This window comes from Lithobates pipiens, unplaced genomic scaffold (assembly GCF_037356315.1).
Source record: "Lithobates pipiens isolate NorthernLeopardFrog02 unplaced genomic scaffold, aLitPip1_a1.2 Scaffold_19, whole genome shotgun sequence".
Classification (NCBI taxonomy): Eukaryota; Metazoa; Chordata; class Amphibia; order Anura; family Ranidae; genus Lithobates; species Lithobates pipiens.
Window position 1 is genome coordinate 198,204,805 of NW_027507764.1, and position 22,351 is coordinate 198,227,155.

Consider the following 22,351-nt stretch of genomic DNA (forward strand, 5'->3'; position numbering starts at 1 on the left):
AGCCGAGGCCGATCGACCGCTCGGGCCTCGGCTGCTGCCGCCGCCATTCTAGGTGAGGGAATCAGGAAGTGAAGCGAATCGGCTTCACTTCCCGGTTCCCTACTGCGCATGCGCGAGCCGTGCCGCGCAATAGGAAATCTCCGCGCTGTCACTGGGACCCGTGTGTGTCCCAGCAGACAGAGCGGCAGGGCAGGAAATGGCGTAGACTCCCGTGGGAGTCTATGCCCGGAAGTGGGTGAAAATACCTGTCTTTGACCCCCCTCCCCCCTGAAAGGTGTCAATTGTGACACCGGAGGGGGGGAGGTTTAGGGTGGAATCCCGCTTTAAGTATAAACATTGGAACAATTTGTCCTTTAGATCAAAGGAATCAAAGGAATACACTTTGGTGTGTAAATAAGGGAAGTTTAACCACTTGAACACATTTTAAAAAGTTAAAAGTTAAAATATTTTTTTTTTTTTGCTAGAAAATTATTTGGAACAAACCCCCAAACTTTATATATATATATATATATATATATATATATATATTTTTTTTTTTTTTTTTTTTTTTTGTGGAAACCCTAGACAATAAAATGATGGTTGTTGCAATATTTTCTGTCACACTGTATTTGTACAGCAGTCATTTGGGGAAAAATTACACTTTAATGAATTTAAGAAAAAGCAGTAAAGTTAGCCCATTTTTTTTTGTATAATGTGAATTGTATGTGATGTGATTTTATGCCGTGAGAATCGTAAGAGAATCGAGATCTTTTTGTTCTATGCAAAAAAATAGTGATTCTCATTATGGCCAGAATCGTGCAGCTCTACATGTTTATATACAGAAGTTGCTCTAGACGTCATCTACCACAGTTGTTTGCAGTACCTGAAGATAATTGGTTATTGTGCCTAATGCTCTATCCGATGGCCCATAAATCTTTCTGCAAAAAGCCAGCTGTGGAGTTCAGTCTTCAGTCTTGTAACTTTCTCCACTTTGATTTCGTTACACAATGGACAATATAGAGAACAGTTAATATTTGTTCTTTGCTGACTGATAAGAGGATAACTGAGGGCATCCTTTAAAGTTCTGCCTCGGCCTTGGGTTGCATCAGAAGAGCACAAAACTTTCTGTGGAAAGAGGAGTGTTTTATAAGGGTGTATGTCGACATCAATAAACTTTGACATTATACTGCTCTGGCCTCTTGTTGATGAATTTAGCCTTTTTTTATTTTTTATAAAGAAACACAAAATACTTTTCCATCATGACATTTACATGTTTATTAGCTGGTAAAAAATAGAGCTGCAGTAGAACGTAATTCCTTGTTGAACGTAGAAATTGTGTGCTTACAAAGATATATAACTACATAAGACTAACCGCCCAATAATCCTCTCAACTGACAGCATGAAAAATAACACGTCTATATGTCTCCCCTTGCCAAGGCAATCAGATTCTACATTTCATTCTCCTATACAACACCAGAAACACAGGAGGAAGATTTGTTTTTCAAGTGTATGTACATATAAACTGTTCACTTCAAATCCTATGGTCATGGTTCTGCTGTCCACAAAAGGTAGTTTGAGTATCAGGGTCCTAATTCATCGGTCATCTCAAGAGTAATGTCCTGATAGACTATCCAGTCAGTGTTCTGGACATAAGAAAGAAAAAAATCGGGGTGCACAATTAAAACTTTTTTATTTGTCCTCTTGCATCCTCAGTCCATACTTGTTAACTTCCTCAGAGGTAATCTGATGCATATACAGCAACGGAAGACGTGTGTGATTTGATTATGGCATAACTTCTTTTTCACAACAAACTGAAATAGAAGGTAAAGCTAAGTACAAAATGCAAGCACATAAGTCATTAGGTTTGATAGCATGAGTCACCAAATTTAACATTCAAAGTAACAAAGTAGTGTACATTATGGTGAAATTCCATAAAACCAGCCAAAACGGGATTTATTTAAATAAAAATCAATGTATCTATTTTTACGGTATTATTCTAAAAATTTGCTGACCTGAATTTTTAACAGTAATTTGTAAATGTCCCTCTCTGACCATGTGAAGCGTTAGAAAGCCTGAATTTCCAATAATATATGCTTATTCATACGGATGGCTTTCCTGTTCAAACATGCCTTTATTTTTCACCTCATATGCACTTTAAAGGTGTTCTTAGTTTCTACAATAAGATGCATTGTCTGCGTTGAATTCCTACAGACACAGGAGGATAGATAACTCTTTATTTAAGACTATAGTATTTTAGTGATACATTTCATACCTTGGTGCAAGATTTACTTTGGCTAAACCAACTCATAAAATCTTCTTTCTTAGTAATTGATCTTACAGATCCGCAAGTTATCGGTAAGGGACAAACCCTTAAGCACTATGAGTTCAATTATATGCTAAAAGTGTACATTTGCTATCTAACTACTCATCTTAAATGCTATGAAGTAGGAACTATACTTTTCTCAGCCAGTGACAAACATTTAGTTTGCATTTGGGGGAGTAAGGGAGAGTCAATCCATTGGTCAATATATATATATATACTATGGGGTATATTTTAATAATCAGTAACATGTTATGTTTAGGGTTAGTAGAATTACCTTAAGCGGGAGAGATTCACCTACAGTAACTGTTTAGTAAATGTCACAGTCACTACTTTGTAAATATATCCCATCGGTTTTTCATCTCATCGATTCAGTATGTGGATTAAAATGACCATAAAAGAAAATCTCACTCAATCTATGAAATAAAGAAAAGAAACAAAATCCCCTGATGGTGGACTTTTTAGGCCCAGAAATCATTCGGGAAAAATGAATCTAGTTTGAAAAATGTTTATTCAATATAAGTATAAAATATAAAAAACACATAAAAAAGATCCAATAGAACAAATTTACAGTGCTGTCATCACAAACTAGTACAAGTAGTATCCAGTAATTCTTGCCCCGAAGCGTTTCGGAACACATGTGTATATCTCCTTCCTCAGGGGTATAATTAAGCGAGAATACTAAGTGTTCTAAAATGAAATATTTGAAAGAAATAAGTATACACATATAAATAAATATACAGAGACAACCGCCTAAAAAAGGTGGAAAGAATCATTTACATATATATTGGGATGACAACCCTTTCAGACCATGTAGATTAAAAATATATGAATGCAAAAAGATGTTCCCGATTTGCTTGAGCCGGAGATCCAACACAGGTGGCGTGCCTCAAAAAGGGGGATGCCTAGCCTGAAAAGCTAACCCAACTCCCTCACACACAAACCAGACCCGGAGGGGGGAGGCCAGGGGACCCGCTGGGGCCAAAAAGGAAAAAGACCCTGAAATCATGAAATAGAGTAAATGAGTACATACATTTAATTTTAGTTTTAATTTACTTTAATTTTTAATATCTAACAGAGTAAAAAAGTAGAAAATTGTATTTAATTCATGTACAAACGTTTGAAAAACTTCTGAAATAAAAAGAATCTATGAAATAAATGTCACCTTTTGCATAATTTGTTGAATGATCAGACCAATGATGTGTTTTGTTCCAGAATCCAAATCTTCATTAAAATTTTAGAAAGATTTCTACCGTATTGTAAAACTGCCATAAACACATGTTAAATGTAAAATGTAGCAAATACCGTTTACATTTCTTAAGAAAAGCAGACAATGGCATCATGTATGTGACAAGCCCAATCGAAGGTCAATGCCAAACTGGACCTTGGATAAATTCTAGTAGAAAAGCTTTACTGTATCCAAAAATGTGAACATGGAAGATTTCCATTCATTTTTGTCATTTAATTTCCTCTCGTTGAATTTTACTTAACGTGTCATTATTTATAAAAAAAAACAACTGATTGACAAATTACTGTCTAATAGCACAATGTTGGTCTAGATTTGTGTGAAAGCTTAGCTAAAAAAATACTGCACTAACAAATTAGTACCATGTTGTTCAATTAAATCATCCTATTATCCTTTCTGGAATTGCTTAGCACTTGTTTTACCCCTGAATAATACACAGCTGCATCATTGCATTCCACTGAGATAGTAAAAGAATCCAGCGGCAGCCCCAGGGATGGAAGACTTCATAGTGTCTTTGGAAATAAGAACAAAATTACAAAAACAACAACAAGAAAAATTAAGCACTGTTGCTGCAAATGAACAGTTAAAAAAAAAGAAGAGAAAAGAGATGAAAGATAATGCATTTATTTGTCAAGCTCTTAAATTTAACAGCAATGGTGAATTAAATGTTACAATTGTTGTATTAGTGCATATTGCATAGTATATCAGCTTATTGCGTCTCTGTTTTATTGGTTCTAATATATTCTTATGTCTAGTTCTTGGTAGGATTGTGCTACACCCATTTTAAAGTTAAAGCTCAACTATGGGCAAATAAATAAATACTCATTACAGTGGAGCTACTCTCGCACTGCAAGGGTTAATTCCTTGTTTATGCCTAGGGGGAAACTAAAAGGAGATTTGCTTAACTGATCCTCTGCTCCTTCCCGTAGCTAGACTGGTCCCTGCAGTGTCCGTACCCCAACATTCCACTGGTCTAGGCTACTGACGTCATCAACACCAGAACAGAGTCCATTGACCTGCTCTGGATGTGAAGACGAAAAGGGACAGTCCACCGCTGGATCATGAGATAGTGACACTGCCAAGGAAACAGAGGATCAGGTAAGTAGGACTGTTTCTCCTCTCCCTTAGATAAAACAAGCAAATAACCATTACAGTGTGTGCACAGCATGACTGCTAGGGATACATTTTTAATTGTCTGGCATTGGGCTTTAAAGCTCCAGGATCACAAAACAACTGAATGATCAGGTTCCCTCCCGCTTTAACGAAACTCTGTTCTTATTTTATTTAAAGCCCTTGCACTTGTCTTTAACAGTCCAGTCAGGTGACCATGGTTGTTCTTTCACGCTCCTACTCTACTCAGCACAACGTCATAGGATGAATTGTTTTAAGTCCAAGATAAGAACTGGGATGAAGGTCTAGACCAGGGATATACAATTGGCGGACCTCCAGCTGTTGCGAAACTACAAGTCCCATCATGCCTCTGCCTTTTGGTGTCATGCTTATGGCTGTCAGAGTCTTGCTATGCCTCATGGGACTTGTATTTCTGCAACAGCTGGAGGTTCGCTAATTGCAAATCTCTGGTCTAGACTAATTGCAGTAACTCAAGAAGTGTGCATAGGATACAGAGCAGCTCACAAATTTCTGACAGGGTCAACAGATATTATTTTGACCTATCAAACAGAAAAGAACAAAAGGCTTTACTTGATTTATTTAAAGTGATTGTAAAGGTTATTTTAAAAAAAAAACATACATGTTATATTTACCTGCTCTGTGCAATTGTTTTGCACAGAGTAGCCTCCATCCTCTTCTTTTTGAGTCCTCTGTTGGCAGTCCTGGCTCCTCCCCCCTACTGGGAGCCCCTAATATCAAGCCTCCCGAGCCTCGCTCCTGTGAATAGACATTGTCCATTCACACACAGAGCGGGGCTCAGCCCTGCCTTCACTCTCTTCTCATTGGCTCACTGGCTGTGATTGAGCGCAGCAAGAGCTAGTGACTCTTGCTGCTGTGTGAGCCAATTAGGAGAGAGACCTGGGAGGACCGCTGCTCTTGTGCATATCGCTGATTCGAGTTGGGGGTCAGGTAAGTATAAGGAGGGGCTGGGCTGCACCCAGAATGTTTTTTACCTTATTGAATAGAACCCCTTTAACAGTCCAAAGGGGAGCCAGTAAAGTTAATTGTTAGGGTTTACATAGGACAGACCTTTGTATACTGGTAGGGTACATTTCGCACTAAAACAATAATTTGTATTGACAGAGTCAGTTTAAAATGTACCGCTCTCTTGTTTCCAATAATGAGAAAAAATATTTCCGTGGTAAGGTTCCATTGCTAAATGTTTACCACAATTCAACATAGACCAAAAATCACAGACATATAGTGAAGAAATATGAACACATTTTAAATCATAGGGTATGTTTCTTAGTATGTAATAATCCCTACTTTCAAAGGAAAAGAAGCATTTTCTTTTTCTTCTTCAGTTTTATCTCCCATAAGAATTATCTTGTAATGAATAATGACAATGGGTATGCTATACACGTATGCTGGATTAAAATTGCTGCTTTAAATCAATTAAATCTTTAACATTCCATAGAGCACAGGTTTCAGGAAATGCCTGTTTTAGCCATCATATCGGTATTCTGATAGAGTCCAGATATATGTGAGTTTTGTGACTTATCCCACACAACACTCCCTTTATGTTTTCAGGAATCAGGGCACCCCCGTAAAAGTACAAGCTAAGAAAAACATATCACATATTAGATTGCAAGCACAGCACTAGTTCAGTCTGTCTGGTATCTTCATTTCCTCTTGCGGAGGATGCAACCAGGTACTTGCATTACAAGCAAACAGAATTTTGCTGACCTGGAATATTCATTAGGGCACAATGTTAGGAGCTGACCTGTTGTTTATTATCCCTGTGTGGAAGATTCTGTGGGCGCTATAATTGACAAGACAATTTGTTCATCAAGGGGCAAACTCTGGGGCTGTTTTCTTGATCCTGCCATTGATCTAAAACCAATATTCAATATGGTGGCTAAGCTTTTTTACAAGCCAGAGAATTAAGCTGGACATACACTAGTAGGATTTTGTTCAGAATTTTTAATTTTAAGAATGTTTGTTCAATTTCAAATTATTAGTGGGGTAAAGTCAATGTTTGTTTTTGATCAAAGTGACAAGAATATTCCAAGGGGCAGGATGGAAAAAAAATTCTCGAACAAACTTCTAACAGTGTATGGGGTTCTTGCTGGAGAAATTTAATTTATTTTTAAAGTCAGATGTTAAACGCAAACAAAATTTTGAGGTATTTTTGGAAGAAATTTGTCAATTTGTATGGCCATCTTTAGTAGGTAGTAAATCCAAGATCTAGATCCATGATCTAGATGCCAACTCTAGATATCAACCCTAAAGCCAGCACCTTTAAAGTAGATCTAACTTACGCTTAAATATGTTTATGCAATTAGAAAATATGTTTTTGATCTTTTTAAATCTGCACCTTACACTAACAGCATGCATTAAAAGAATACTTAGGCCATACACGGTTCAAATCTCAGCCCGTTCAGCAGGAACTGGCTGAGATTCAAACTGTGTATGGGCAGGCTGAATGTACCATGTTGATTGATCAATCAACTTGGGTACAACCAGCAGGGATGTGCTGTGAGGTCAGTGGCTGGTGAGGCACTGGCTAATATCAGAGCCAGATACACACAGGTTACATACGCTGCGAACGTTAGAGCGAGAGCAATAATTCTAGCACTAGACCTCCTCTGTATCTCTAAACATGTAACCTGTAAAAAAAAATGTAAGCATTGCCTATGAAGATTTTTAGGTACTGAAGTTTGGCGCCCTTCCATGAGTGTGTGCAATTTTAAAGCGTGACATGTTAGGTATCTATATACTTGGCGTAACATCATCTCACATTATACAAAAAATCGGGCTAAGTTTTTTTTTTATATTCACAAAATATTTTGTTTCCCAAAAAGATACGTTTGAAAAATTACTGTTAGTTGCAACGACCACCATTTTATTCCTTAGGGTGTCTGCTAAAACTATATATATATATATATATATATATATATATATATATATATATAATGTTTGGGGGTTCTGAGTAAGAGTAAGAGAGAAGTGTCCGAATTGGCCTGGGTTGCAAGTGGTTAATTACCATAAGTAAATAATATACAAATAATTATTATATATTGTTTTTAAGGTAATTTACTATATTTTCAAAAACTGTACTCAGGCAGGTGGCTTAATGGACAAATTACTGAATTTATAAGTTATAACTTCAAACCATAATAAATTATGTTATAACACATCACATAATAGTATATGATTTCGCTTATAACATTAAAACAGTACCTTTTCAACAGGCATCAGATTCTCATTCACCCTAACTGTGTGAGAAAAACATAGGATTTGGGGTAAATCTTAAACCCATAAACCCATGCTTTTTCCTTCTAGTTAAGAGGGCTGGGCTGGAAGGGAGCATGCGTCTTTTAGACACATGCCCCCTTCTATGACACTGCAGTAAAAGGACAGCCTCCACTGCAGCATTTTTATTGGACAGCTTGTTCCAATGGTGCTTTACCATTGGTCCAAGGCTCCAAGCTGACCATTAAGCTTGGTGCTTCTGACAAGAAGTGAGAGGTACTGTGAGCTCATCCTCTCAGTCTGCTGCAAACAGAGTTTTAACTTGCCGCTCTGTATGTAGCATCTGACAGGCTGCCCAAGAAGCCCCGTATCTCCAGAACTATAGGCTACAGGTGGCAGGAGCCCCAAATTTTGACCAGTGGTGGGGTAGGACTTCCACTTACCTCCCTCCAAATTCCCCCCCCCCCCAGGTCCTCCAGGTTGCCGAGCTACGACCCTAAAAACTCAATCGTTTTTATTTTGTTTTTATTATGTTCATGGCAGGTGAGGCTCTGCCTCACCTGCCTCCCCTCTGTTTACTTGTGATTATTGCTAGTGGCTTCTATAGCCGCTAGCAATAATCACTGTCTTCTCCCAGTAGGGACAGCATGCTCTCATGACGGAGACTACAAGTGGCTGTGCTGACACATTGCACAAAATCTATCAGCTGTAGTATGCAACAATATTGGAGTAAGTGTATGTAGAAAGGAAGTGGATGAAAAGTGGATGAAAAGGGAGCGTTCAACAACAGTTCTGAATTTCCAAAGCCATGACTTCAGCAGCAGACTTCCAGCTGCAGCACTGTCTGAATATTTTAAAAATGACTGTATCTAATAAGATGAGGTCACAGTTTGGCCATCAATTTTTCACCCGGCTCAGCCAATTTTTCATCGACTTTTGTTGGCCCGTGTGGTACCAACGCCCCGCCCCCACCCACGGCACAAATTTTGCCCAAAACAGCAAGAATCAGCAGAAATTTGAGCCATGTATGGCTAGCTTTAATCCATCCCTTGAAAAAAACTTTGCTGGCCTGCACCTTTACTAATTACTAAATCACCTGCTCAATTTTAATGCAATAGAATTTACTGTCCTAGAACTATTGTGTGGTCCATGGGTCAGAGAGGGATGTTGCCACTGGAGGCTCCCCAGTCAATTGAGGATTGATTCTCTGTAACAAAATAATTTAGTTGCAAGATGTGGCTTCTATGTGTAGGAAGATGTTGTGTTTTACTATACTTTGATTTGAAATTATTTGTGAAAAATTCACACAGTAACTACCTAGTAGATTTTCTTATCTTTACTGATTTAATCTCCATCAGCATGCCCAGCTATGAGAACAAAACCAGGAGAAGGATCCAACTTTTTTGTCACAAAGAGCTGAAGGAAATAGGTGACCCTCTGCATAACTAAATGGAAGAATCCAGAAATAATAAAAGAGATTTTAATAATGGAGATCATTTTTACCGCAGCCAAACCTTTTTCTTTCAGAATTTATATTGAGCATTATAGATACTGGTTTATCTCTGGCCAGTGTTCAGTAACTCACTTTTTTACTCACCTACTTAGTAACCTCAAAGTTATCAAGGTATCGTATGTGTATACATGTCTGGTTTGAAAGCCAAAAGAAATCAGCAAGAGTAAATGAGAAAACAAGATGTATATAAAGTGGCAATTTTACTACAGTAATACGAGTTATGTGAGATTTGCTTCTAGACTGCAATAAAACAGATGTATTGCTAACTCCAAGGTGGAAGGTAAAAACTTTATCCTGAAGGTAGAAGTAGAGAGAGAGAGAGAGAGAGAAAAGGAACTACACAGGAAATACTCCCCCTCTGCACACAGCATAGAAAGCCCTCGGGTCGCATCTTATTATTGTAGAGCCAGAAAACTTAGCAATATAAATGTTGTTTTCTCATTCCTCTTTCTTATTACGTGTTTAGTATGAAGTTTGAGTTACACTAGAGGGAATAGAATTGCAGTGCAGAATATCCAGTGTTTAAAGAAGCAGTCCTTATATATTTGGGTGTGCAAATTAGCCCAAATATGCCAGACCTCGAGTGTTATTTAATACCTTGATGGAAAAAGCAGAGCCTTATAGTATAATTGTCGGTAACCTATCAACCATGAGCTTCATGTGGATTACCTTGAGTAGATCTGTGTTTGTACATTACTATACTTAGAGATCTACTATTATATATATTTTTTTATTTTCTGTCCTCCATGGGACAAAGTACATGCAGTACATTATCCCATGTTTCTAAGTGCTTTCTAATCATAGTTATGTGGTTTGACCTGCCCCCTCCTTTATTGCCACATCAGATCCAACAACAGTTATATAGGAGACAGAGATCAAAGCTGCATCTTGTCTCGGCTATGAGCACTTTCCCGAGACAAGCAATGGCAAGAGGAATGCAGAGGTTGACATGTCCCTCCTCCTTCTGTATTCCTCTTGCCATTGCTTGTCTTGGGAAAGTGCACATAGCCAAGACATGCTTCAGCTATGAATTGGCCATCTCCTTCATAGCTGTTGTTAGATTGGCAGTAGTAGGAGGTGAAGTATATTATACCATTGAAAGGGTTTGTTACATCTGCTTGAAAAGTTCAAAAATATACCTGTTGATCTTGCCATACATTTTGTGAACTGATAACTTTATATGATGGCTTTTATCAATAACATTTTTTCAAAGTTATTATTCCTATGCAGGCATACCCCACTTTTAAGTACACAATGGGGTTTATTTACTAAAGCTGGAAAGTGCAAAATCAGGCTCACTTCTTCATAGAAACCAATGAGCTTCCAGGTTTTATTACCAAAGCTTAATTGAACAAGCTGGGGTTAGAAGCTCATTGGTTTCTATGCAGAAGTGAGCCTGATTTTGCACTTTCCAGCTTTAGTAAATAAACCCCATTGTGTACTTAAAAGTGGGGTATGCCTGTACAGTATTTATATAGTGTCAACATTTTGAGCAGCACTTTACAATATGAAGAGAGACAGTACAGTTACAATACAATTGAAGACAAGAAAGTTAGGAGGGCGCTAGGAGAGCTTGCATTCTAAAAAGGGGAGACAAGTGATACCAAGGGTAATAGTTGGAGGTGGGATTGGCTTACCTGAAGTAATACATTTTTAGGAATCTTCTATAGGCTTCCCTGAAGTGATAGGCTTTTTTAGGAATATCCTAAAGGCGGACAGAGATAGGAGGAGATAGACATACAGGTTGAGGTATAGTGTTCAGAGGATGTTATGGGCTCCACAGAAGTTCTGGAGGCAAGCATGGAAGGAGATGAAGAGGGAGCTAGAGAGCAGGATGTCTTCAGAAGAGTGAAGAGGACACTGTGGGAGGAAATGCAGACAGTACAGTAACCCACAGAAATAAATCTGTGGTCTTAAGTTGTGAAAAGCAAAATCCCATAGGGGGTAAGCTATGTTTTTACCAACCTCCTTCCTCCGTTAAGCTGCAAAGGCTTGCAGCACAGCAAATCCAATGTCACATTCCTCGGGCAGTACTTCTGCCTAACACAACAAATTCAAATGAATGAAGCTGCAAATTAATGCCTAGGTTTGCTTTTGAGGTGCAATATTGTGTTTGAAAAAGCCCATATGGCTGTCAAAAAGAAAAAAAAAACAGACATTCAGGAGGCAAAATCATTGCCTCCTAAATGCCTGTTAGCTGCACCTGTGAAAAGCGAACTCCGGAGGATTGATCTTCAAAGAGCAACACAGGTGTAAATCAGACCCTATTTAATTTGTTTTATTAAATAAGGCTATTATATAATAAGGCTTATTGGAAAATGTCAAGGATCAATTGAGTACAACCATATAGAAAAAACATCCATAAAACCTTAATGCACTAATACTGCTGAAAGCTGACTGCCAAATGTTTATCAGATAAACGCACTACTGTTTTCACTGTGGTTTTAAATAAGCCCCAGTAGGGTCGTTTATTACATCGTGAAATAGGCTCAGTGTGCTTTTCTGTACAACATAGTTTTCAAATTATACCTAGTACAAAGTCAAGCTTGCACAATTCTTAATTGTATCCATCTAGTGCAAAACGTACACACCTACCTCCCAGCTATAGGAAGTCTGCTAGAAGAAAGAGGAATGTTGTGTTTTTATGTCATGCACAAAAGTGCAGTTTTGTGACCAATACTAAGCCTTCCTAAATCCTAATTCAAAAATAATCTTATTTTACCACCCCACCATTTAATAGGTTAACGTTTACTGTCTTCCTCCTAACCTACCCAGTCTTCATAAGAATGTGGGATTGTGTTTATGACAGCTTTGACTGTCGTAAAGTTGAAAAACAAATTGCATTACACTAGTTAAAGAGCAACTAGAATTGAACATATATGTTTTTACCATTCACTGGTGCATGTGAAAGTTGCAAAAGCAATTGCAAGTACAGAATAGAACTATTAAAGATGTCTTAAAATCAATGGAAATGTTTTTTTCAGACAATGCATGGGAGCAGTGCTAACCAATATCATCACATCCACCACTTCTCTAGTGTCTTTGTATGTAAATGAAGGAGAGAAAAATCTCATATAAGCTTTAACATGTTAATATAATTCCAAAAGTCACTTTTACTATGTTCAAATCTCCAGCATATCTGGTTATTCTGCCATAAAAGTTTTTGCTTGCCACTTTCTGTTACAGGATGATAACTGTGTCAGGGAGCTGCTGCTGCTGCAGGGGAGAGGAGGGAGCACCAACAATGGCTTGGCCATTGGAGCCTATATGCAACTAATTGTGTTAGCTCCCAGAATTCACAGTCATTGTCAAGTACCCCCTTATACAGGGGAGCAGGACTGGAGCAGATTAAAAATAAATACACAGATCTTTTTTTTCTGGATAGGTAGAAGGAGTGTGGAGGAAACATTTTTAAGATTAGACTTTTTTTGCACTATAACCTCACACTTCATCCTTGTTTGCAATATACAGTATGTTACTATATTGTTGTATGCAGGATGCTATTATATAGATCAGTGATACTCAACCAGGGTTCCGTGGAACCCTAGGGTTCCTCCAAAGGTTGCTAGGGGTTCCTTCAGCATTGGGCAATTTCTGCCTCTCAGATAAGTTCCCACTCACACCATTGATCTTTTTAGCTATCTGTAAGTAGGTTATGCTTCCAATGAACACAAGTGTAAGGACCATTCTTCCCACTGACCATCACACTAATGTATCACGAGTTGTAGACTTCAAATCTTTAGCAGGGGTTTCCCGAGACCGGAGAACTATTTCAAGGGTTCCTCTGTGTTGAAAAGGTTGAGAAAGGCTGATATAGATAAAGAGAAAACAGCTGAATGTCCATCATGGGAGGCCCAGTTCAGCAATAACTTAATTTCGTCTCAGTGTAGCCTAAGTTCAACTTGCAACCCCCTGTCTGAAACCTCGTTATTTGGCAGAATATATTTTATTATCTTTGTGTCTGAGTCTGCAAGTCACATTTCTCCTATAGGGAACAGAGAGGGAATTTGTGTTTTTTCAGGTGCTCAGACGCCTATGCCCTTCACTTAACCCTGCCATAACTAATAAACAAAGAAAAGAAAATCAAACTCTTCTGCCATTAAACAAAATTCTGCTTTTCAATTCTTCACACACTTTCTTTTGTAAAATCAGTTATATATGTAATTTAATACAAGCATCCAGAGGTGCAATGTATGGGTAGAAAACCAAAGTCGCTGTGCAGTTAGAGACAAGTGAAAACAGTTGGAGAAAGGAAAGTTTCAACTTTTTGGCTGCATTTCAACCAGTGATCCCATTACTGCTCACTTCTTGTGATTAACCAAGGCCAAGAGTTAGATATAAAACATTTGTCCAAGCATATGCAAAAATATTTAAGGAGTGAATCCACCTAAAACTGATATTTCTGCTAGTTGCTAGTGAGCTAAAAAGCCCAGAGCTGAGTCTTCTTGCATTTGTTTCTCTGTCTTTTTAACAATGATGGTCCTCACAAGGGGAATCTATTTCTATTCTTGGGAACTCTACTTAGATCCTTCCACTGGACATTTATAGAGGTAGTGAGGTAGGTATTCAGGTCACCTGATCCATTACTCATTGGAAGTGGGTGCAGAAGGCAAAGTGATTTCGCTGTCTAACTTTAACTCTTCACCTCCTTCTGCTAGTTCACCAGTCCTGTGGTCTTCTTGTGGTTCTCAGGCTTTTCTGTCTGGAAGGCAGTGATTTTTCTTATTCATTTATGGTTCTGATACTTAACACATCAAATGGGGCTAAATAGTGATTGGATGAGAACAGAAGAAACAAAACACCATATTATCAGTTCATTGTTCATTTCATCAGTTCAAATGTCATTAAACTTTTATTCATGACCATGGACCTCGTTTTCGGGGCTGAAAAACCCTAATTAATCAGCGCTGAGATTTTCGTTGCTGAGGGTCCTGATATGGAACCTATAAAAATCTCTCTAAAAATAACTTAAATTTTGAGTATATAGATCAATATCTGTGTGATGGTGTTAGTGGTCTTTTCAAACGAATATCCTAAATTGAGAGTATATAGCGCTTAATATCTGTGTAATGGTGTTAGTGGTCTTTCCAAAAGGATATCTTAAACTGAGAGTGCACAGGGCTCAATGTCTGTGTGATGGTGTTATTGGTCTTTGCTAAAAAAAATCCTAAACTGGGAGTGTACAGGGCTCAATGTCTGTGTGATGGTGTTACTGGTCTTTCCAAAAGAATAACCTAAACTGGTAATATACAGAGCTTAATGTCTGTGTGATGGTGGTACTGGTCTTTCCAAAAGAATATTCTAAATTGGGAATATACAGGGCTCAATGTTTGTGTGATGGTGTTACTGGTCTTTCCAAAAGAATATCCTAAACTGATAGTATACAGGGTTCAATGGTTTGTGTGATGGTGATATTTTGATATGGTTCATACACCGAACCTCAGCAACCCAATCTCAGCCCTGATGAAGGGGGGAGTTTCACCCCTGAAACACACTGGTGTTGCATATCGTCACACGTGACATCTTATTTTGGCACATTGCCTGTCTAATAAGTAATTATGTTGAAGCACATACTGTATAATTTATTGAGAACACAGTAGAAGGTATAACTGCCTATCTTCATTATTCTTTTGCATCTCCAATGCATCAAATATTGAATTTTATGTACCGTTGGAGCAGATTTCCAGAATTTGCATGAAAAAATGTAATGTTATGATTTTTTTATTTTATTTTACAGTTGCTGTACTAATCACATCTTTTATTCTGTAGCAGGGGTCTCAAACTAGCAGCCCTCTCCAGCTGTTGTGGAAGTACAAGTCCCATGAGGCTGACAGTTACAAAGCATGACTCTCAAAGGCAGAGACATGATGGGACTTGTAGTTTCACAACAGCTGAAGGGCCGACAGTTTGAGACCCCTGTTCTAAAGCCTTTAATATGAGCTGTTATTTGGTTAATCCAGTAAAGCAGGTTTCCATTGGGGCATTTACGACAGTTTATCTGGCTCATTACATTTACAATAATACAGGTCCCAGCTTATTTTATTCAGCAACGCTGTTTGGTCTTCCTGATTCCCATAGTAAACAGCAGGGCATCATTCTAGTGACTTTGAAATATTAACTTGACACACATGCTATTGCTTGGCAGGTGGAATTGCATGCTTTCAACTAATAATAGTATACCTGAGAATATAGCAAATATGTTAGAAAGACATTGCATGTCTCTTTAGTAAAACAATCTGCAGTCCTCCACAGTAATATAAGGAAGTCATCAGACAAAGATAAGTAAATGTTCACACTGAAACTACACCTACACATCATCCCCTGTGCTTTATTCCTTACAAAGCTGTGGGAATTTTTTTTTTTTTTACTGCTTCCCCAAGAATAAAATGCCTAGAAGAACACGTAGGTAGAGCGACAGTCAGGGCTTTATTACTGCTCGTTCTACATAGTAATTTTAATGTCAGGCCAAAAAAAAAAAAAAAGTGGGTGGTTTGAAGACGATTTCAGTAAAACTATGTTGTACCAAGCTGGGAAAACAAGTTTGTGAGACTGTCAACGGTAGTTTCACACAACCAGATATTCCGCAGAATTGAGGAAGTTATAATTCACAAGTAAAGCAACCTAAATAAGGCTTCTATATCTTTTTTCGTTTTTTTTTTTTTTTTGGTCAAGTTCAAAAACAAAGACTGAAATAAGCCACGGGAAATTTAGATTTGTGTAGAGACTAGTTCTCCTTGCTTGACAATGATGAAGAAGACAGTCACACTCCTACTGCACAATGCTAATAAACCAAGCAAATGCAAGGCCAGTAGATGTTTCTGTTAGATTGTCCCACATTAAATAAAACAGCCATTGATACAACAACTTAAGCCCCATACACACGATCAGAAATTCTGTCAGCAAAAGTCGGATTTGAGCTTTTGGTCAGAAATTCCAAACGTGTGTATGCTCCATCGGACTTTTGCTGGCCAAATTCTCACCAGGAAAAGATTGAGAGCAGGTTCTCTATTTTTAAGTTGGAGAAAGTTTCAGTCGTAAATTTCAATCGTCTGTACAAGTTCCGACGTGCAAAATTTCTACGCATGCTCAGAAACAATTTGACGCATGCTCGGAAGCATTGAACTTAATTTTCTCAGCTCGTCATAGTGTTGTACGTCACCGCGTTCTTGACGGTCGAAAGTTCAGAGAACTTTTGCGTGACCGCGTGTATGCAAGCCAAGCTTGAGCGGAATTCCGTCGGAAAAACCATCCAAGTTTTTTCCGACGGAAAATCCGCACGTGTGTAGGGGGCATAACTGTATGTAAAAACGGATATATAAGGTTTGGAGCCAAGAGCCTTTCCATTTTGAAAAGTCATATTCATCAAGTAGTTTCCTCAATATAGGCTTAGCAAACACAGTGGGATCGATTTATTAAACAATCAGAGAATGGTCCTAAGCATGAATAATATGAACTTCTGTTTCCAGTAATCGTACAATCATGCACAAGCATCTTTTGGTGGTTTAATTTTTTTTTTTAACTTAACTTCCCTTGCGCATGTTTGGGTAATTAACCACTTGCCTATTGGGCACTTTTAGCCCTTCCTGCCCAGGCCAATTTTCAACTTTCAGCACCATCACACTTTGAATGACAATTGCGTGGTCATGCCACACTGCACCCATATAAAAAAAATATATATATATAATTTTTTTTGCACAAATAGAGCTTTCTTTTGTTGGTATTTAATCACCAAGTTTTTTATTTTTTGCTACACAAACTGATAATAGGCAACAGATCATCCTGGAGCCATCCCAGCCTGAGAATGGACAATAAAAGCAACACAGTGATGAGCTCATTTCTCTGTCACTCTGCTTTCTCCTACTTTCAGCATGCTCCTTGTCAGCACATAAGTCAATTGGCTCCTTGTACTTGCTTTCTCTACAGGGACTGCAGGTCACGTAAGGTACTTACACTGCTTGCTTTAATTTAATGATGAATTATTGATCACGGAGCTGCATTCATTTGTGACTGTTCCATCTGCCTAGGGTTCAGCTTTCACTTTTTACGTCTTCCTCTAGAAATATTGTGGTTCTGGCTTCCAGCAGACATAATGCCAATGGCTATATTTCACGGTAGTCATCGTTTTTTCAGGCAGTGAAGACCACATCTTACTCAGCACAATTTTGCTGCTTGTTGCCAATGTTGTGGTGACTGAAACTTGAAAACGGTGAACTATGGAGCAGATTTAACATAGGATTTAGGTACATTCATCAACGATGCTGGCATGCTATTGCTCAGTATTATGAAAGGATGTGCCAAATATGTATGTTAGGATATATGTACATGTTGCTTTTTTTTGTCTGTGCTACTTGTGCATATAGTATTAATTGACTGGTGAGATCACAGTAAGAATTAGAATCCATGGCCTATGGCCAGATTTATGCTGGTGATACATTAAACTTGAACTCCGGGCAAGCAGAAGAAATACAAATATTTTATCTTTTACTTGGCAGGGATTTGTATTTCTGTCCATTTATCCCTAAGATTTAAACAGCACCGCCACACAGAATAGCCAGCCTGGGCATGTTACTTTTCTCTAATGCAGTTAAAGTGAAACTAAACCCAAAAACAAAAATTGAATATATTGTTATTGCTTATCAAGCTTTGAAGGTTGTGGTTGCATTTGTTTTCTGTTATTTAGAGCTTTGATTCTTTTATTTTAAGCTGATTGGCCAGTAACACCTTCAGTCTTAAGGTGGCTACACTTACTCCTCCACTGTATCTGTGGAGGAGCAACATAGCCACAATTGGACAACAGCATTGTAAATCAGTGGACTGGGTGGTGTTAGGTGGACTGCATTGGAACAGACAGCTGCCAGAGGGCTTTACCACTTTACCATTCTAACAACTGTCCATTCCAAAGTGCGGTAGGGGGCAGTGTGTTTTTTTGTTTTTTTTGTGTGTTTCTTCTTCCTTTTGCTTTTGTACAAACTTTATTTGAAGCGTACAAAGGTACACTTCATTCATAACACTGTACAGCAGAGCGATGCATTGTGCTGCTGTTTAGTGCCAAGCGGTCCTGTACAGTGGAAAGTCTACAAGTAGGGGTGCCGGAGTTAGTAGAATCAAAGCATCATTTATTAAAACGTAGCACACTTGCATGTAAAAATCACTTGGTCCAACCAGGGATGGATCATCACATAGCATAGGTTCATAGTAGCAGAGCCAATCATGCAGTGGCCAAGTATGAATCATCACACAGAATAAGTGTGTATGAGCAAAGCCGATCAGGCAGCAACAAAGTGTGTAGCAATATTGATGGGGAGCCCAGAAGAGCGGGCGGACTGACAGCATCTACAGCCGCAAGTAGGAGTGGGCGTCTATAAAGATCTCAAGATGATGTCAAGTATGGGCCCGCGCTACACGTTTTAGAGCTCCCACCTACTTGACTGATAGTGGGGAGTGGTATTACAAGACACAATGTAGACACACATTGTGCCTGTATTCCATAGCCTGTTCATCCTGAGGCAAGATGAAGGCTGTACTTGAGCAAGGGGCATGTTCAGGAGGCCGTTTTTGATTGGGAGGTGGTGTGTGCTAGAGACAGACTATGATTTATGAAGGGTTGCAGTGGCTGAACAGACTACTCAATACAGACCTGCTGTCTGTCTGCACAGTGTTCTGTACCTCTGAATGGCCAGCCAAAGGATGAAAAGTGACTATGCAAGAACAGATCAGCTTTTATGCTTTGTGTGGTCAGTCTAGGACAGGGGTCTTCAAACTTCAAAGAAAAGAGCCAGTTTACTGTCCTTCAGGATTTAGGGGGGCCAGACTGTGGACAGCCTGAATAGAAAATTTTCCAGGCGTCAATGAGAGTAAAGAAGTGCACCCCATCTTTAATATCAAGGGAAGGAATAGTGCCCCATTGTTGGTGCCAGTGGCATGAATTATGCCCCATGTTTGGTGTCAGAGGGCAGTATAGTGTCTCATATCAGTGGAATGAATAGTGCCCCAAGGGCCAGATAAAGGCAAGCAGAGGGCTGCATCTGGCCCCTGGGAGACAGTTTAGAGACCCCTGGTCTAGAAGGAATAAAGGTGACTGGCAGGCTCAACCAAATACTTAAGATGGAAAAAGTACATTAAATTAATAGAGACTATGATTTATAAAATACACATATGTCTACACTCACATTGTTTTAGTAAGTCTGTTTTCAATAGAACAAGCTGTCCTTTAAATGTAGCAGTTAGAGGGATGTGACAAACATTTACCACAGACAGAGGTGCTTACAATGGACAGCTTTTATTTTTTAATGTAAAACCTTTATCCCTAAAGGAAAAAACAGCGTGCTATAACTGTTTAAAGTAAACTTATGCACTGCTATGTACATTTAAATAATAAAAATGTGCATATTAAAGTGTATAAAATGTATATATGATGTCATTAAATATCTCTAATCAAATAAAAAGGTCTTAGAATATAAATAAAGAATAGCTGTGAACAGTGAACTCCAACACTAATCAAGGTAAATATAAAGGTGTATAATAGTGCACTTGTTCTATGTATTATAGTCACTAATTAATAAAAGAACGGCGTACTAACAAATATAACAGTTTATGGTGATATGTACAATAAATCATAAAGCATTGATAAAAAACATTAGCAAAGCACAACAAAAAAAAAAAACACGTGATAAAAACAAATCAGTCCAATATCGTGATTACATAAATGGTGGTCTTAAATGTCCAAAAAATGAACAAAAAAGGGGATAAACTGTCCAGTGAGATAAAATTGTATCCACCGCCACCAACAAGTGAAATGGCCACTCACCTCAGGGACTGACCATAAGTTCAAACAAAGCTGTAAGAGATCCACAGGATGTCTGCTATGGCTCCACACTTGTTGTCACCACAGACTGCTCGGCTATTCACCTGCTCAAAGATCACGGTCCACAACCACTCAGAAAGTGTAAAAACACTCCATAGTCAATATTGCTAAAGATATAAAATATTTATTAATAATAACTGCTTACATTTCCATTTAATGACATCCGTGTTATGAAGAAAGCTTCAGAGAGGGTCACCTCCTCACCGCACTTCCGTACACTGTAGACACGGGAAGTGACTTCACAGGCTCCACCCAATGTGTTGCGTCACTGGTCACGTGACTTCCTCAGCTGATCAGTCCTGTGGCAGTAGTAGCAGGAGTCTATAGCAATCGGCTTGCTGGGTGCAGCGCAGGGATGGTAGCCCTGTCAGCAGGCTGGGATTGTAGAACTAAAAATAAGATAAGTATAATTCCGCGCTTAGGTAAAAATGTGGCTGCTGCATCCCCTGGAAACTCCACTGAGTGAAGTATTAGTATAATATAAAGTGTAGAGGTAAGTGGTGCTGCCAAAATAATTTTTAACAGTGTAGGGACCATGTACAGTCAAATCAATACTGATGGATATAAAAGTGCATCAAATGAGTGCAAATTACTATCAAGATAGTGCAAATGATCCTATATACCAACAAATACATCAATTCATAAGTAAACACAGGTATATAGTGCTAGCAAAAAAATAATATTGATATTTAAAAGTGTATAATGGCAACACAAAATTCATATATATATATATATATATATATATATATATATATATATATATATATATATATATATATATATATATATACAGTATCTCACAAAAGTGAGTACACCCCTCACATTTTTGAAAATATTTTATTATATCTTTTCATGTGACAACACTGAAGAAATTACACTTTGCTACAATGTAAAGTAGTGAGTGTACAGCTTGTATAACAGTGTAAATTTGATGTCCCCTCAAAATAACTCAACACCCAGCCATTAATGTCTAAACTGCTGGCAACAAAAGTGAGTACAACCCTAAGTAAAAATGTCCAAATTGGGCCCAATTAGCCATTTTCCCTCCCCGGTGTTATAGGACTTGATAGTGTTACAAGGTCTCAGGTGTGGAAGGGGAGTAGTTGTGTTAAATTTGGTGTTATCGCTCTAACTCTCTCATACTGGTCACTGGAATTTCAACATGGCACCTCAGGGCAAAGAACTCGAAAAAAAGAATTGTTGCTCTATATAAAGATGGCATAGGCCAGGGATATGCAATTAGCGGGCCTCCAGCTGTTGCAGAACTACAAGTCCCATGAGGCATAGCCAGACACTGACAGCCACAAGCATGACACCCAGAAGCAGAGGCATGATGGGACTTGTAGTTTTGCAACAGCTGGAGGTCCGCTAATTGCATATCCCTGACCTAGGCTATAAGAGGATTGCCAAGACTACACTGTTAAAAATTATTTTGGCAGCGCCACTCACCTCTTTACACTTTCTATTATGGTAGAGCTGATGTCCGGGAGTAAACCAGGGCTGGATCGCAGCGTTGAGATGGCTGTGGGAGAACGGACTGCACTCCTGTGATCCACAGGAGAAGTACAGCCAAATGGGATTTGGCTGTACTTCTTTAAATGTAGGCAATTTAGAATGCTTTCATGAAGCACAATCTAGCTCTCTATTTCTGCCATGTGCCAACATTTACTATCTCCACAGTTATGTTTTCTGGTAAATATTTGCTGTTCTGAGAATGTTAATGAAGGTTAATGGTTAACATGAGACTGACAGGTACCACAGCTGTAGGACAACAGGGAATGAGCATGTGAGGGTGCTGAGGCAGAAACAGAGGTAGCGTCATACTGATAGAACGTCTGGAAGATCTCATAATAGCTTTATAATGTTTGCATGGTGGAATTAACTGTGCAAATGTAGCACGCCTACCATAAATGTGCAACGTAATATGAACCTTTCACCACTGAATGGGCTAGCCCAGGTCTGATTAGGTGGTGGTGATGCAACAGAAAACATAAAGTCAGGGATGTATGAGAATGCTGTGCGTGTGAGGAAGTGAATCACATCTACTGCCTATTAACATTTTTG

The 22,351-nt window shown here is 38.5% G+C and overlaps 1 protein-coding gene and 2 long non-coding RNA genes across 4 annotated transcripts in view; 1 reads left to right on the top strand and 2 right to left on the bottom strand.

The window, feature by feature from the left end:
• LOC143996520 (epidermal growth factor receptor-like) overlaps window positions 1-22,351 on the top strand; it is a 284,659-nt gene that overhangs the window by 161,908 nt on the left and 100,400 nt on the right. The window lies entirely within an intron of this gene.
• Window positions 1,179-7,528, bottom strand: LOC143996517 (uncharacterized). Its single transcript, XR_013277564.1, has 3 exons — window positions 3,080-7,528; window positions 2,577-2,989; window positions 1,179-1,790 (listed from the first exon to the last, which is right to left on the bottom strand). It is a non-coding gene; the product is annotated as an uncharacterized LOC143996517 (long non-coding RNA).
• LOC143996519 (uncharacterized) lies at window positions 10,841-22,106 on the bottom strand. Of its 2 annotated transcripts, XR_013277566.1 has the most exons (4): window positions 21,737-22,106; window positions 20,433-20,676; window positions 17,374-17,634; window positions 10,841-14,186 (listed from the first exon to the last, which is right to left on the bottom strand). It is a non-coding gene; the product is annotated as an uncharacterized LOC143996519 (long non-coding RNA). The 2 variants fall into 2 exon arrangements; XR_013277565.1 differs by lacking the exon at window positions 21,737-22,106 and having other exon boundaries at window positions 20,433-20,956.